Raw genomic sequence first — 18,334 nt, 5'->3', positions numbered from 1 at the left:
CTCTGAAATGTAAACTGCAGTTGAGGCTGTCACTAGTCATTTCTGTCACCACATTCTTCTGCTCCATACTCTCAAGGAATTCAAGCCACTTTATGTAGGGTAGCTGCTATTGTGCTGTCTTTTATACTATAAATATACAACTCCAGATTACATGTGACAGATCATCATCCGCACATTTTTTTTCAAAGGCAACTGCACAATGCAGCACCAGCAAAATAGCAGAAATTACTGATCATAGGGAACTACGGCTGTACAATTATTATGCTTTTAAAAAAAAAAAAGACCGGAAGCTTGAAGCTCTGCGAGAAGCTAATCAGAGTTCTGCAATGTGGGTTGGAAGTGTTTTGCACTACATGATAAAGTGCTATGAAAGAACTGAACAAAACTTAGAAATTATTATGTGCCTTTGGGGACTTCTCCGCTGCAAAAAAAAAATACTAATATCTACAAATTAAGAGTGGGCAATTATGCATCACATATTCTGAGGAGACGCAGGATATGGGACTCCATTTGAAATGAAAGGTATCGTGAGTTTGAAATTTGATGAGCAAAGTAATTAGTATTTTAGTTGGTAGCCGGTGAAATCGTTTATCTCCCTCGAATCAGCGCCAAAAGACAAAAAAAAAAAAAAAAAAAAAAACAAGAGTCAAGAACAAACACTCATTTTTAATTTTCATGCCTTAACGCCTTTGTGGGACAAGTAGTTTCCAAACATTTAGTTAGTTTCATGAAAATGCCTCGAGATTTTATGTCATTTCTCAAAAGCTGCCCCCTCCCAAAAGAGTGTTTTTATTTACCAGCAATTACTGGCTTTACTTCCACTTTTATGTATTAAAAAACAAACTATATGTAAATTATATTGATTTGTCAACATTTCAATTAAATTATTTGTTTGGGAGAACTGAGAAATATACTGATGATCAACTGCCTGGTCTTCCACACGTTTTTCACCTCATGTGATGTGTTACTTCCACAGTAATTTAGTTCAACTATTCCAGGCTTGTTAAATCGTAACAGTAAATTATAGCAATATTATGACAGAGAAATGCTTAAATTTGTGCAAATTTCACAATTCTCTCTTGAACATTTCAGCTTCAACACAAAATAATGCATCATTCAAAATGCATCAGTTGGCGTTTTGCCTTTTGTTACTTTGGTGAAATAAATCCAGCAAGGGGGAGGTAACAAGCCCTTATGTGGAGCAAACATATTGTTCATTTTAATTGTGCTCAGTTAACTGATACTGAACAGCCAGGATGGGACTCCTAAGTAGTGCTTCACCATATGAGGAAAAAAAAAAAAGATAAGAAATTTGAAGCACAGTCCAATTATTTTGGCAGATGTTGTGATTTGAATGCAAGTCATGATTTCAGTTACGACTATGTTTTTCGCATTTCTTTATCACTGAGAAATTATGCAATCTTTGATTTACTAAACATTGGTGGTCCTTTTCAACTAGGGAATATGAAAACATTTCCGTTGCTGTGTAGCCCTGCTGTTTGACGACACAAACGCTGCTCTGTGTCATCAATTAAATTCCTGTTTTTGATAGCTTCTGATTCTTCCATGCAATATGAAATGGTGTTAAGTCAAACTGATTTTCAATTTTACTTTTATGGCTTTTCATGTTTAAAACTAACCTTTCTTGGGCTGCCATGGAGGTCTGGATTGTAAAATTTAGACACTTGATGCTCAGTAGATCACAGGGACACCCACCCGAGATCAGGTTTCTCACACTGTATTCGATTTTAGATACAGCTCAGTTCAGAGCTGAACCTAAAGCCTTTTATCTGAGTGGGACCAGGCTGTCAGCAGTAGATTGGACTTAAGTCAGATTCTTGGATTCATTCATATCAGATGGAGCAAAACTCGCCATCTCTCTGACTGGCTACTGTGACACTGTTGTGACAGTTGCAGTGTGTTTGAGAAATGCAACGAGGCAAGGGACGCGTTTCAAATAAGGTGATCCTATTAAAAGATGACAGTTGAGTTTTGATTTAAATAAAAGTTCAAAACACTGTCAAGACAACCCACCCATTGAGAGAAGAAAATGGGAGATTCACAGGTAAATATGTCATTATTGCACTGCATTCTTCTGTCATGCAAAGTGCTTGATATTAATAACTCTGAATGTGTCAAATGGCACATCGCTTCATTAAAATGATACTTTAAGAATGGCAACGTTTTAATAAGAGTTTTGTTGCATCACCATACACCAGTGGAGCAGTATGCATGTGACACAGTTGACTTTTAGCTGTTTTTCTTTCCTCTCCCCACAACTTTGGCTGCAACATGCAAGAATTAACGCTTGTCGACAAAACAGCAAAAGATTTTTCAAACCTACGCAGACCGACAAGACCAACTTGGAAAAGCATCTTGCTAAGAGAGATACCTATTTTAAATTTAAAGGACAGGTTATGTCAAGTCCTCCTCTTGTTCAACTTCCAAAGGACCCTAACCAATCTATACCGCATCTAACGTAAACTTGACCTCCATTCAAGGAGGAGCGCCTCCAGTCCTGCTCAGGTGCTCTAAATCAGTGATAATGACTGTTCAGGTGACAAGCAGCTGGTTTGCTGTTGCATTCTGGGAAGTGTAGTTCTTTGAGAGCCATTCCTGAAATGCAGCTCAACAGGTTAGCAAAAGTGATTTGCAAGTTAATTGCACAATGCGCAGCAAATCTAGGCCAACTCAGCGTGAATTATTTGACTTTTTAACATGGAAAACTAATAGACTAACTAATAGCGATCAACAACGCAGTTTGACTTTTTCCTCATAGTATGTGATGTTTTGGTGAAAATAAACTTCAAGGTGCACTACCAGTCATAAGTTTGGACACACTTTCTCATTCAAATGAATAGGAAAGTGTGTCCAACCTTTTGACTGGTAGTGTAACTTCATGGTGATGGAGTTCAAACCCGAGATTACCAGCCTGTACGCCAGTAGTGCACTAAACTATCATTGGTATTGAATTTCGGGAAGAAATTCTATCAGTGTCTGACTTTTGTTCTCACACTGCTGGAGCCACGCCACTTGTTCTGCTCATGTCTGTGGTAAAACTGGTCAAATTCGTATTTATTCATTTCTGTTGCCAGTGTCGCAGAGGTATTGATTTAACGCAGTGTTCACATTGAGGGCTACATTTCTGCAGAAATTCTTGTTTGTACCACATATTGTTCAACGTATTTCCTAATACTTTTTCCCTCCCCACCTACCTGAGCAGATGTCGAGGGTGTTATATTGGATTGCCCTTGATATACCGATGTGTCCACATGCAGCCACAGGCGAGTCACTAACAAATCTCGATTGCAAGGTTGACTCAAAAAAAAAAAAAAAAAAAAAAAAAAAAAAAGGTAATTGTGGACATTTATATTTGACATTTTCAATTTCTCATAGATCAGCACAGAAATAAATGACTGAATATATTTTCGAAAAAGTGTTTTGCCAAAGAAAAACACTCAATATTAAAATTCATTGTGCACCCGAATTGCATCAATTTATTTTATGAAAGAATCTTAAACTCTGCAATCAGAAGGAGCAATAGCGTCTTACTCCCCTTTATTTGACATCAGACCTGGCCATAAAATGACGTTCCTTGGACCTATCATGAGCGCTGGCCTTTAAATCTATGGTCAGGCCTGTGAAGGATTATAAACAGGTTGCAAAGATATCAGGTATCAGTCAGAACATTTGTTTTTTTTCCCCTTTCAAGGGAATGTTTGAAAAGGTCTGACTCCCTTTTCCCAGGAAAATAATGTTCCGGACTGGGGCTACATTTTGAAAAATACAACGGCCTTTAAAAAAATAAATAAATAAATAAAATAAAAAAACTCTTGGTTGTTTGACTACTGAAGACAAGCGCTTGCTCTTGCCAGCTGTCACGTTCATCTGATAAAGGCAATGACCCTTGCAGATCCCTCTGATCCCTATCTTTGAGCGGGTGTAAAATCAGAAACACTCATTGTTGTTGAAAGGGCTGCACCTGCTGCATTTCGAGAACCTCTAGAGCAATGCCATCAGTGATCCCTTCAGGTCTTAACACCACATCAGGATAATATCAACGATGGCAACAACATGAACAAAGACCAAAAAGCCAAACGTTCGTTTTTACTATACGATAGGCTGTAGATTTACATCGAGGGTGATCACCGCTCAGGGTAGCACAGTGGGATAGTGGTTAGTGCTGTTGCCCCACAATAAGAAGGTTGCAGGTTCTGTGGGTGTTTTCCTGTTCGTCCCGTGCCTGGATGGCTTTCCTCCCGCCATCCAAAGACATCATTATGTTAACTGGTGACTCTAAACTGTCTGATTGTGAGTGTTTGCTGGTCTCTGTGTGTTGGCCCTGTGATGGACTGGTGACCTGTCCAGTTCACAGGGGGTGTTGGAGCCAATCCCAGCTCACACTGGGTGAGGGCGGGGTCTCCCTGGACAGGTCACCAGTCCATCACAGGGCCAACACACAGAGACCAACAACCACTCACACTCAGACCTACAGACAATTTAGAGTCACAAGTTAACCCAAACATGATGTCTGCACGGTGAGAGGACACCAGAGTACCTGGAGGAAACCCATGTAAGCATGGGGAGAACATGCAAGCGCCACACAGAAAGGCCCCAGGCCGGGAACAGAACCTGCGATCTTCTTGCTGTATTGTGGGGCAACCCCCCCCGTAGGAACACCTGGGAGGATTCAACACGGCTCTGTGGCAAGGCAGTTGACGTGAAAACAAACCACCAACGGGAAAAAAAGATGCCAAAAAAAAAGGGCGACATGCTTGAAGACAAAAGAATAGCTTGGGAAAGGAGGACTTCAGGGAACAGTGTAAAAAACATGTGCTTGCATTGGATCCAGTTGTATCTGGTTACAGGGTTGGCACTGTACAGGAGACAAGAGTCTTGGGCTTGCCTGAAGCCACTATGCTGTGGTGTGAAAAATTAATTAGAATAACATGCAGAAAGTAGGTGAGACACTCATGGGGGCTCCAGTAGACGGACATGATTAGCCATAGGCTGCAAGATTAATGAAGACCTTCACAGGAAGATTATATTGACTGAAGCTGATTAGGCTTGAGAACATTTAGTTTGATATTCAGTGGAATTTCATTACAGATTGAGCAATCCATACATCATATGCAACCTCACCTCACCTCCTATCACAGTGGACTACTTACTAAAACTCGGTATTTCTTCCTGATCCTTGGTGGACTATGAGGATTGTATGCCTTCCTTCAACCTTGCAAGAGTAATGATGAAATCGTGGTGGTGCTATGATATATGATATTAATGAGCTTGTGCCTCTTGAGGAGACGTGCGGGACTCTGTTCACCGTGCCACATTTTTTAACTCGTATTGGAGGCATTACCTAATTCCGCAGTAAAATGACATAAAATTAGACACCGTGCATTTTTTCTGTTTTTTAAAAAAATAAAGAAGAGTTTACTGAATGGCTTGAGGCTATGTGGCAGTTGCAAGCAAGGCTCTATTTCACAAACTTTGGCATCGGCACACACGCTCATTGTATGTGCTCTGAAATTCAAAAATTCAAAATCCTCGGGCACAGATTTTGTTAATCACTGTACACACCAAAGAAGCTTGACTGCCAAGACTTGAATGCTGTGCCCTCCTAATACTAACCAAAATCCACAGTGACTTATGTATTTTTTTTTTTTTTTTAACCATTGTCTTGGCTCTACTTATGAGTGTAGGAGAGGCTTCATGGCTCAGGTTCTCCTGCCAGTTGGAGAAGGTCCATTACTCCCTGATGGTGAAACCTAAAATAGATCTCAAAGCTTTTGTTTTTACCAGTAAATTAGTGGTGGAAAGTCAATAACCTGCAGGAATGTGACAAATGAGTATTGCTTCGTTCTTGAAGCGACAGATACGCATACAACATTTGGGTTATTGGGTTATTGGGGCATTGGGAAATGTCCCTGACCTCTTTGGATTGGCAATGGCTTAAAGCTTCATATTCTAATATTTATTTTTCAAGGTATACAATCACAGCAATATATTTATTGAATGGTCCAGCATTATGTAGTGCATGCAGATATGTAATTTCCCCATACACAACCATATTTTTGGCAGATGACTCCTTTGCCCTTGGTGAAAATGACTTCCTGCATCACTTATACAACCCATCTATATTCCTTGCACCCACTTTTAATATTGAGACACCTCAGAGTAAGCCCAGGTACAGCTGAATTACCATTCCACACTTAACACTCCAAGCAACATTGTATTTCAATCAGAGGCGGGCTGAAGGGAAAAAAAAAAAAATTGCCCCAGCCATCAGGCCTGCCCAGCCCACTTTCAAACATGAGAGAAATCTAATTCTGCTGCCCTCTCTGCTTCTGCATGATTTAAATATCTATGGAATGAAAACAGACTGGGCTGCAGAGAAGAGCACAAAAGAAAATGAAACAGAGCAGAGGAACTATTGTCTTCTGAAGTGAATTTTGAGAATTCAGAGAGAACCGTAAGTCAATAATACATTACACAAGCCATCATGTCAAAAGTATCATAAAAGACAAAGACTGCATGAAACCTCTGGGAATGGCTCCTGCGGCTGATAAAATAATAATACTGAATAAAAGTATTGAAAACAAGTATGAAGTGCAGCACTCTATAATATGACATTTCTGATAGTTGTGAGTGTTAAAAGCACGCTCAACTCTCTGGACATTTTTGACTTACGAGGAAAACCAACATTTAATATTGACTTTTGTTGTTACCAACAATCAAGATTGTTGGGTAAAATGAATAACTCTTCAAAAGACTTCAAAAATCACAAATACTCAGACGCCAACATCCAACACGGGGGAAGCGATCTGATCTCGTAGCAGAGTAAGAGTTCTAAAAATCAATACTCAGATGACATCAGAGCTGCAGACATAATGGGCAAAACTAATTTGACTCATTTGATTTCTGTTCTTGATAAGGCAAATCTCAACTGTTAATGTGTGAATGGATGATGACAGGAAATACAAGTTCCTCAAGGAGATCTGATAAAAACTCCACTGAGAGTTGTCCCTATAAAATAGCCAAACAGGATTGTGCCTTGAAATTTCTCCCAAGGCTGAAGAGCAAAGAAAACAAAAGTAAAGAGCTGTCCTTGCTTTTGATAAGAAAGCTATATACCTGAGGACAATACTGATGTATAGAATGCATCTCTTGTTCAGGGTCTTTGTAGGAACCTCTGACATTTCATTTGTCTGTCCTGTTATATATTTCCTTGCCTTCTCATTAGAAAACGTGGATACTGCCTCCCCTTTACATGCCTCTATCCGCCACCTTTGATGCAGTTTACAGTCCTGTATGCCCCGGCCGACATGATGTGTATATTGAAGACTTTGAACAGACTTAACAATGGGTATTAAGTGTTTTTATCATAATTGGGATATGAATTATTGAGTAATAGACTAGATCTGTTCAACCTTGAGTCAAATTGGACATATAATGAAATTCACTCCAGGCGTTCCTAATATATGGTATTCACATGAATATGGACCAATAAGATTTGAAGTCACAGTGACCTTGTGCTCAGACGTTTGGCCATTAAAACGTGCAAATCATGCTCAAGTCCAAGTGAACATTTGTGTTGAATTTAAAGAAATTCCCCCAAAGCCTTTTTGAGATATCATGTTCATGAGCACAAGATGGACAGATAAACACAAAGCTATTATACCTCAAGCCATGACTGCTGCTGGCCATGACATGACTTTATACAAGAGGGGATATAGCAAGAATCGTGGAAATGGACAAATGGGATGTGCACTGTGTACATGAAATATAGCTATTATCAACTTAGGCATCAGAATATAAGTATCCATTTCTAAGCAGATAGGTTTCATTCATTCATTCATTCATATATATATATATATATATATATATATATATATATATATATATAGTCAAATTTGTTCATTTTCAGATCCAAACAACTATTTATTTCATCCACACAGTATATAAAACCCGTCAGTTGTCTTGGTGACAAAACAGGCCAATGTGGAAACTCTGAGCTATGTTTCTTGTTCATCTAAAGGAATTTTCATGACATCATTGTGGGAGAGTCAATTTTTAAAATTATTTTTTTTTATCATACTATGAATATGAAAACATGAGCCGTACACAAGAATCTTTCCATTCCCATAATACCAATGGAAAATAAAGCTTATTCAACAATTTTAGAAGTTGAGATTCATTTTCTCTCAAACTTGGAACATTGGTTGGTTGCGTTCCTGAAAATCCTCATTGTTTACTTCGATTGCGCATGGTAATTGTGATTATGACAAAATTGGAAATGGTTACATATTTCTCTCTAAATGAGCATGCAGTGTAAAGGTGCAAAAATCAATTTTGCAGTAAGCTTATAAGGCCTATCTGAGAGACTTCTACTTTTTTGGAGAGGCAATTATTTTGCAATGCAGTAAAGCAAGAGCCTGTTGGGTTGAGATACCTATAATGAACAGGCAGAGCAAATTCTGCCAACCAAGGTACCAAAGAACCAAATCCTGAGATCAAAAATCAATGGACAGAATTGACTCAGCTGAAACAAATTAACTGCACAAGCCACTGAGTCCCTGTTTATAAACTAGTCGAAGTCCTGCTAAACAGAAAACCTCTGGCTTTTCTGTCACGGGTTCTTTTAAAATGGAATGTTTAGTTCATTTAATAAGACTAGCTGAAGCTTTCTCATGTTTTCTTCCTTTTAAAGTCACTAAAGGCTCCATGCCACTATTAAGTTAAACAACAACTGTATTTTGTTTGTAATAAAAAAATGAATATCAATTGACTAACACCTGGTGTTTTGTTGTGGTTAGGAATGCCACCAGGGTAGAGTCAGGGTGATGTAAACAGCGTGGTGTAAGCAAGGCATGTCAATCCAAAAGAGCAAACAAGGAGGGGGAGTACTGAAGTCAGCAGTATAGACCCCCTCCCCCAAAAAAGTGCAGCACAAACATTTGATGTGCTTCAAATACAGAAATGCAACAAATAACACATACAAGTTAGTAAAACATATTTTACACAGATTTTAGGACCTCCAAGATCAGTATAAACAGCAATATTGCAAACTTTCTTTTTGCCTGTCCATCTAACTTAATGTGTCCGACCCTCAAACATATTTAGCTTTTGGTATATGTTCTGGCGAGAAGCCAGCCACTGAAATTTCAAATAGGTGGCCAGTTTGTCCAAATAATGTGTGTTTGGATATTTGCTCTGACATTTTCAGAGCTATGAGGATTATTTTGCTCCTGAGTATGAGCTACAGTATTGAAGCAAAACGACCAGAGCCCAGCTGAGCTGTCAAGTTTAAACTGATGAGGATTGGAGGACAAACAGCAGCATTCTTGCTGACATCAACAGCTCAGCTGGGCTCTGGTAAACAAACTTTTTCGAAGGAGAAAAAAAAAAAAAAAAAAAAAAAAAAAAAAAACAGAACATAATCTGGTGAACGTAGTAAAAGATACACCAGCCGTCTACCTATTCAACTCTGCAATAAAACATGTATTTATTATGTATTCGGCTGCAGACAAGCTGTAGCAATAAATATCATATTTTGACTCTGAGACCAAATTCTCATTATCTTCCAATAGAAAACATAACATAAATAAGAAAACCAATGGTCAGCAGAGCCAGTGATAAATTACCAAAGGGCTTGCCAGGATAACACTGTTCTCCGCAGGATGTTGGTACACGCTGATGGGCTGGCTGCCTCAGAAGCTGAACTAAGAGCTGAGATGACTGCTGGTCCCAACAGACTGGAAATGTTTTCACATTTCTGAAAAAGTTACATGGGATTTCATAAAGATATATTCTTTGGATAGTACTTGATGTAAAATCCAAATGTGAATTTCCCTAAATTATTGACTGCGTAAAAATATTGAAACCTAATCAAGAGTTCAGCTCGGTCAGGTGCATTAAATCTGATGAGCAGGCAAAAGCAATGCTGCTTATCCCAATCAAGGCCATTACTCCCCTCAGGCTTCCTGGCACACTTTTAGTCCAGCAATGCATGTTCACAAAGTTGATAGAGTAATTTAGTTACTTGAGCTATTGTTTTCACGATGGGGTCCATCGCTGGTGGCATTTTGGTTGTGAATTTAATTGTGGGTTTTCACAGGGTTTTCGAGTAGTGCGAGTTTAAATTGCCTCAAAATTTCTCCTACACATCCCAGCAGCATGCAAATAAAAATCACATGCCCATAAAAGGAATATATATATTGGACTAAAGGAAGAATAGAACAAGCCCAAATGTTTTTGCCTCTGGCACATTCTGATACCACCATTCGCTCATACATACTGGTACAAATTATTCACTAGTTAAGAGAATTGCGCTCATTTGATTGTCAATACGTGGTGAATTATTTATTTATTTATTTTTTTAAATGGAGAAATGTGTTTGTTATGCACCCACAGTCTGGATACAGCTATTAGTACCTAAATCCAGGCCTATTACTGACTGATTAGGGCATTCAAGATGTTGTGCTGTCTGGTTCTGCCACTCGCTCTGTAAAACACATTTGTCTAATTGATGAGCCAAATTATAAGGGATCCATAAATGTAAAACACATACTGTAACCACAATATTAGACATTTCAATCAGTTCTGAATGAAAAATATTCTTCACAACTTCTAACTTTTCAACACTGGAATGTCTATTAATACTACTGAAATTAATTTTAGTTTTCCAAATCTGTTTGAGGATGTTCCCTCTTTGCAATAATTGCAGGCCGCAATATGTTTTGTCAATTATTTTATTAATATTAGTCAAACCCTTTCCACTCTCTACCCAGCAGGACACATCTCAGCCGAACACACACATTCTCTCACACACTCTTTCAGACCATTTGGGGTTGGGATTGACAGACAAATCATCAAATTTCTTTATCGTGCTCTTGTTGCTTTGAAGTGGAGGCTTGTGGTGATAAATGCACTTGTATAGCAAATCTGAACCTGTTAAGCAAAACATTTATATTAAAATCAAAGTTTGGTCAAATAAAATAGCCAGCTAGAAATGAGCAGTGGACTGATAGGCAGCTGTTGCTGATGGAAAACTCTGGACAAGTGAGGCCCACGCTGTGTCGGCCTCCCAGAGAGTTACAGAGTGTATGAACGTTCCTCTGGTGGGCTGAAAGAACCATTAACAGGGTTGTATCCATTAGACCGACAAACACATGCTCTGAACTCACCAAGGGAGACACTTGATCTGGAATTCAAAAAGTAGGCACTCAGTGCTAATCACATAGCTAAGCTATGCTAACAGAAAAGCTCTGCCACATTAAGGTTTTCATTTCCATTTGCGCCACTAAAGCCAGGGGGATACTTGAAAGGTACTTTGGACAGGCATACATGTCCACTAAATGGATTTTTCTCTTTTTTTAATTAGGTAGGAAACCACTTATCAGGTAACACTTGTTGGGCCAGTCAACTCACAGACCTTTATTGAAAGGGTATGGAAAAACATCTGAGACTCTAAACCTGAAAAGTAATGCTCAATGAGCCATGGTTTTCCCACTTTTCCACAAATTTAAATGCAATATTCCTCATTTAAATTACTACTCACCAACTGTGGAAAGACACAAGGCCCCTCTCACATCCATAAATGACGGTTCTCCTGACTGTCACCTTTACAGCTGCCCTGTCAATGCGGCACGTCGCGGTGCGTAATGTAGCATTTCTTCTAATACCAGTGCTTAAAAAGATTTTTCTGTACAACAGTCTTACTATTATGTCTGAATACTATCTTTAGAAATTCTTACCTGAAAAGCCACTGATGACAGACAGAAAAAGGAATGGTTTCCATGGTGACCCCATACTTGTTGAAGAGGGTCACTTCTGCAAGAATGTTAGCAGGTCTGCTTCTTCATTAAAGCTGTGCCTAAAAACAGAAAGAAATAAAAGGACATCAGTGGGTGGGATGATGCACAGCGCCGAGTGACCACATACATTCATGAGCACACAGAACACCAGAGCAACATTCAAAATGACTGAACATCACAAAATGGCCTTTATGCATTTTCTCGTCTTAAGATCAAAGCAATGTTGACAGCAATGAGGCACAGAGGGGAGATACAAATGAAACCATTATCCCGCTCCATTGTTAAATGTAAAATAAGAATTTACTTAGAATGTGTTTTGCCTGTGACCTCATTGAGCACTCTATAGTTTGATAGGGAATGGTAATAGTCTTGTTTATTGAACATACTGTAAATTTCTTGAAGTTCGATATAGGCGATAATTGTGTTGTACACTGTCAGTTTTAGTCCTTGTGGATCTTTCACCCGCTCTCTAAATGAAGTCTACTCACAGCAAGTTCCTCTCAAACTGCTAAACTGTTGAAGGTCCTGTGTAGAAAAAAATTGCTTCATGGAATCATTCACACTGCGACTGTCAGCGACAGCACTAATTAGGCTCTGAAATGGGCTGCCACTCAATTGTCAGTACCTGTCACCAAATTCCCATGTATCAATTTGCTTTATGCACAAACACAAGATCAGGTTTTCACTTCCTTCACTGACTGATTAGCAGTCTTTTCTTGTTTTGAACTCAAACACTCATCCAACATTCAAAAGGAGAAAATTAGTATTGTTGGCCATATAAAAATGTGAAGATTTCTCAGTTGAGGACCATGTTGAAGTTACTGCTACTTTGAATAAAAGGCTTTCTCAGACCAATTACTTCATTTTGTGTTTGCTTCATGCTTGATATTCCCCTAATAACCCTAATCTACATAATCATTTAACCACAACAAGGTGAACAAAAAGCATATTTTGATGATATCTTTACGTAATCTCGCCCGAGTTCCCAGCCATAAGACCGATCATAAGACCTTCCGTGTTTCAGCTCAACACTGGTTGTCTTTTGTCTTATACTTTGGGTAGTAATGTTCAGACAGTAATGAAAATGTGAATATAATAGCTACAATGCAGTTAATTTGACATTAAAAGCCCCTAAACTGAGGCTTTCAAAATGTTTTATTAGAACATAATTCAATAGCACCATTATGAGTTTGGCATCAAAACATGACCACAATAACAAACATCCAGAAGAAAATTAGGTATAAAGCACTGCCCTTCTACTTGTGGATTTGCAAACAACGCTAATGGGGTGCATTGCTGATGGTGTGTAGGCTCACAGTATAAAGAGAGTGAGGTGTGCTGACCTAAGTGCCATTCATTTCCACACCCCAGTGACATTTGTTCATTTATTTGATCTTTTCAAACACTTACAGACTCCCCCATCTCTCCCTCTTCTCTTATTTAATTCAGTCTCATCTTCATTTAAGTTGTCTACGTCATTAAGATCATCATTATTGCAATGGCACAAACCGCTCTGAAGTTTGAGGAAAGCATGTCCACATTTGCCAGGAGTTGGCTCACATTCATCATTTATGCCTGCCTTTTATTTTTATTTTTCCTCACCTCATTGGCTCCCTATCCTCACAGGATGCACTAGCACTGGCAGTGGTGGGTTAAACAATTAGTGACTTGGCAGTTAGGCAATCTGTTATTCAGGAAGAGGAAGAAGGAAAAACACTGAAAGAAAGCAAGATTAACAAACAATTATCTCTTTCCTTTATTGTAACGTAAGCTGTTGGTGTCTCTTGCTGCTTGTTCCTCATATGTAAACTGCTAAACTTTGCTTCAAGTTAGTCTTTTCCTCACAGCTGGGGAGAAAAAAAAAAACAAAAAACAGTGACATCAATGTTGCTCTTTCTTCGTTCATACTCTACAAGTGTAAGGTATTAAATAGCCAAGGGCTGCCTGTCTAGACAACTTGACTAAGGTGGTTATAAAAGCTATGCTTCTTTTTGAAAAAGGTTATCACCTCCCCATCACTGCCATATGACCTTCCCTCACTTGCATAAGTACAGCTCGTACCTTGACAGTTTGGGAGAATTGCAGAAGCCTACTGCATTAAAATGCACACACATCAAGACGAAAAGCCTTTTCCATCCCCTCTATCAGCTTGCCAGCTTCAGAAGCACATCTATGCCTATAGAAATTGTTGAAGTTCTTCCCAGATAATGCCCCGATTTGGGTCATTTTGACAAGTAAATGATACTCCCCATGAACATATTGCTGGAAACAATTCCAAAAATGTTAAACTTGAGCATACAACAAAAATATCAAGTGTGCACATATGATAGAAAAGCTAAAAAAAAAAAAAAGAGGGACAAATAGGCTGACTAATTTTAGAATTTAGGATGAAAAAGCAGAAAAGAAGCTTTTTCAGCAAGTCCTGTATCACCAGATGAAATAAAAAAGCTAGAATAATTTAATTATCTAAAGTAACAATGGTATGAAAGGTGTGAGATTTTACATTACTTGCAAAATATTAAGCGTGAAAATGTGAATACTATGATAAAACATTGACATTTCCATGCAATATCCTGAATACATTACTTTACCTGCGTGTGCATTACAGTATCTGGGTTTTACTGTCAAGTATTCATCACTGCGACAGAACACTTCTGTCTCGTGTGTATCAAAATCAAGAAGGTGTGCACTAACACAGCCTGGAGTTCATGTCACCTGACTGCTCCACGTCTCACTAAAGTCTGCCAGATATCTTATTTTTGGACTACATTTTGCTTTCCAGTCAGCCAAATACTTTATATGGGAGAAATTGGAACAACTGTACAACTCAGAAGAGACAAGCCTACACAAAGCACAAAGTGTAGGCTTCGGAGCCTAATGGCATGTCTAAATGGGAGCAATTAGACGGGGATATGAAATATTCAATCCAACTAAACATTAAATTATAGACGATAGGGAAATGCAAGCAAATCATAAATATAATTGGTGGTACTCTACCCACCAATTAAACGGATAAAAGTACTATTTAAAATGCATATTTAATTATCCTCAAAGATATAATGTGGCCAGTCTTCTACTCACTTTTTATGTGCACAGACAACCACGCCAACTTTAACTACAGGAACGCATAAAGCCAGTGCTTCACACTGTCTGTCTTTTGCTATAAGAGGAATCTCTTCTGCAACTTCTTCACGCGACTTTTTCCAGGTGTAGCTAAACGGCCTCAGCTCAGCCAGATGATTATTAATGAGGCTGGGTGCAGGGTGCAACGAGGTGCACTGACATGTCTAGATGTGACGCTTCCATTTTGTCTCATTGCTGTCACATGCAGACACGGTTTTCCCAGGCTGAGGTCTAACAAAGTCAAACATCGCCTGATCTCATTCCAACTTGATCAAACATTTGTTTGATTTGAACATCGTGAATTTTCACGATAACATGACAAGGACCTTGTCATGTGTTGCAGGCCTGGGCCATTAGTCTTGTTTGTGTTTTTTGTATTGTGGGTATGCACCAAATTTTATTAAAAAATATTTAACTACTGATTAAACTAAGCAATAAATTCCATTAAAAAAGGACCAAGCACATCAGCACACAAATTGAATATCATGTTTCTTACAGGAATCCAGAGAATCTTGTATTTTAGTCAAACTTTTATAGCAAGCCAATGATAGGATACAGGCATAATATTGGGTAGATGTTCAATTTAGTTTCAGTCGCCTGGCAGCAGCAGTTTGAACCAACTATGAATAATTTTGAACATGTGTGGAAAGAATTAACATTATCAATATGTTAAAAAAGTGTTAATGAGTTCAAAATCCATAGAAGACAACATCAGCAGATTTTAAGGATATATCTTCACTGAAGAGAACAAAACAAAGTGGCAAAGTGGGTGAGAATACACCCTTTTGTACTTTTACCATCGAAAAAGTAGCTTACTGATTTAACCAGGCTTGTTAACTGTTGGTTCAGAGTTAATCCTTACACTTACTATCCCAGGTTTGTTTTTAGTTTGCATTATACTTGGTTAAAGTTCACATTTCAGTAACATCTATGGTTAAAGGAAAAAAGACAAATTATTAGTTCAGTTTCATAATTCAATCATTCTTTTCTGCTACTTACCATACCAACCATGCACTCCAGACAAAAGGAGGAGGCATGGCATCATGTCCTCAATTTATACACAGGTGAGATCATTGGTGGGCTCATTAGCTTGGACCATGTCAGGGGGTGGAAGTAGATTGTGTGGATTAAATTATTTACTGTGATGCTAACCCTAACCCTAACTAATGGAAAAGGGTTCACCTTGGAACTTGGTGAGGTTGTTTTAACTTTATCTCTTGTGTTTAGGAGAGCCATGTTATGTCCCTGCAGCAATGGTACAGTCCAGTTGCCTGTGGACTGCTGATGGAAGGGCTATTTAAGCAGATGCTTTTCAGCTGTCAGGGAGTGAGGATACCAGTGTGTAGCTGTGTGCACACGATGAAAGTTAATCTAAGTTGAGTTTTCCTTGAGCAGTTTTTTTTTTTTTTTTTTAATGTAACGTGCAGCATGGTGCAAGTTTTTGTAAATAAACCACCCTGTGATACTTGAACAAGGTTTCTTGTGTCTGCCTCCTACCCAATGACCACCCACTTTGGTCAGGGCACATCACACTATTAGTAAGTAAAATGACATGGCCAATTGGATCAAATGCAGTAGTTGCTTCAGGGAGAATAGGAATGACATTCACTGCATGCATAAGACAGTCATTCTGCACGCTAATATACTCCTGGAACCATCGTTACAGTGGAAGATGGATTCAAAGATTTAATGACCCTCAACCAACTTCAAGAATTTGAGAATTGATTTTTTTCCCCCAAAGATTTTGGATAAAAAGGGTAGCTAGGAGACTGGTCAATAATTCCATGGCTGGACTGAGTAGAGATTGGCTGAACACTGGCAATTTTGAAATAGTCAGGGATGGACACAGATGTGAGAAGAGCAACTGATAACAGAAGGCCAAGCCTGAAGACATGAAATTCAGATTTAAAAAAAAATAAAAAAAACACAAAGAAACCTTATTCACAGCTATCGGAGAACACAAATGAGCTACAACGTTAAACAAGATCAGCAGGGGGATATGAAGAAAGTCAGACAACAAGAGTGGTTGGGTCAAATTTCAAGTCACAGTCCTTAGAGGGTGAATGATATGGAAAGAGGGATTAATAAGTGGTATAACCTTGGGTTGTGTTTACTATTAATCCACCTAAAAAGCTGTTACTTTCTGCATCTTTAGTAGTGTGATTAAACTACAATAGCTCCCTCAGATGGATATAGTGAACTACAAATTTTGACCACCCCAGAAAAAAAAACAAACAAAAAAAAAAAAACATTCAGCCTTCCTCCATCATTGCATTAATAACTGGAACAGCCCTGGAAGTCTAGAAAAATTCAAAAGCTTATGTTATCAATGCAATGTGTAATAGCAAGTGGAAGCCTAGGAGACAAATGTAAAACCAAGATAAATCCAGATTGTAACCATCTGTTAAGCCAAGGCTTTGTAACGAAGCTGAATCCACAATGTAGATATTAGCAAAAATTAATTTATTAACAAAGAGTCCAAGGGGGAGAGGAGAGGAGTGAACGAATTGCAGGGAGGTAGACAGGAGGCTGGCAGAGCGTAGCAAAAAAAAATAAATAAATAAATAAAAATAATAAATAAATAAAATTAACCAATAAATAAACCAGACGGTGGTTATGGCAGTACACAGGACAAAGAAGCAGAGACACAGGTTAGTGAACAGGATCCAACAAGTAAGGCTTAGTGTAATGCAGGAAGATAGGCCGCTCTGGTTACTACTGGAGGACAATCAATGAACTGGTAATGAGTGGTGGATGAGACCCGGTATTTGAGCTGCAGCCGAGGTGCGTGGCAATCAGCGCTGCTACAGTTCAAGTGGTGGAGGGGATGCAGCAGAGAAGTAGCTCAGTCACGCCCAGCCAGATATGACCGCGGAGGGGGGGAACAACAACAACAACAACAACACGATCCTAACAGTACCTCCCCCCTCAAAGGGAGCATCTTGGACCAGATCTTTTGGCAGAGTTGGATGTGTTCTCGAACGGACGGGACTGCAATGGAGGCTTCATGAGAGGTAAAAAAGGAGGTTATAACACCTGTAGCTGAACTGGGGAGACTTGTGGGAGTACTCCCCCCAGGAAAGATGGAAACTCAACGTAGTGGGGTTTCTCTCTGCCACACAGCAAAGGGTGGTTTCCAAGACCTGATTGGCTTGTTTTGAACCCTGAAGACAGGCCGACTATGACCCTCAGGGCCTTACAGAAAGCCCTCCAAACCTGTGAGATGCACTCCGGCCCCTGGTCAGACACAATATAACATACTTTAACAGTTTCAGTGGCAGAAGGTAGTTTGTCCAGGGCAATGAAATGTGTGGCTTTGATGGTTAGGATTACTTTTTAACCTTTCGATGGGGGGGAGTCCAGTAGCAAACTCCAGGGAAATGTGGGACCAG

The sequence above is a fragment of the Echeneis naucrates genome, chromosome 13 (assembly GCF_900963305.1).
Source record: "Echeneis naucrates chromosome 13, fEcheNa1.1, whole genome shotgun sequence".
In the NCBI taxonomy this organism is placed as follows: domain Eukaryota; kingdom Metazoa; phylum Chordata; class Actinopteri; order Carangiformes; family Echeneidae; genus Echeneis; species Echeneis naucrates.
The sequence above is the reverse complement of the archived record's forward strand: the minus strand, read 5'-3'. Positions refer to the sequence as shown.